Raw genomic sequence first — 311 nt, forward strand, 5'->3', positions numbered from 1 at the left:
GGTTTAGAGTTGAGGGTTCTCCCTGTTGCTTAGAAGATAAACGAAAGTCTAGGGTGTATATACACCGCAGAAGTGATTTGTTTTTTTATCAAAAACTGCTACAAGTTAAAATTTTCTGAAATTTTCTTTTTTTTATTTTTTTTTATTTGCATTAAACTTTTTGGGGTTTGTACAAATACTACATCGGGGCAGGTTGCTATCTACGACTCGCCGAGAGGTATTAAATTAATTATAATTATAAATATGAATATATATATATATATATATATATATATATATATATATATATATATATATATATATATATATAT

Source organism: Eimeria mitis, genomic scaffold (assembly GCF_000499745.2).
Source record: "Eimeria mitis Houghton genomic scaffold, Emh_scaff571, whole genome shotgun sequence".
Classification (NCBI taxonomy): domain Eukaryota; phylum Apicomplexa; class Conoidasida; order Eucoccidiorida; family Eimeriidae; genus Eimeria; species Eimeria mitis.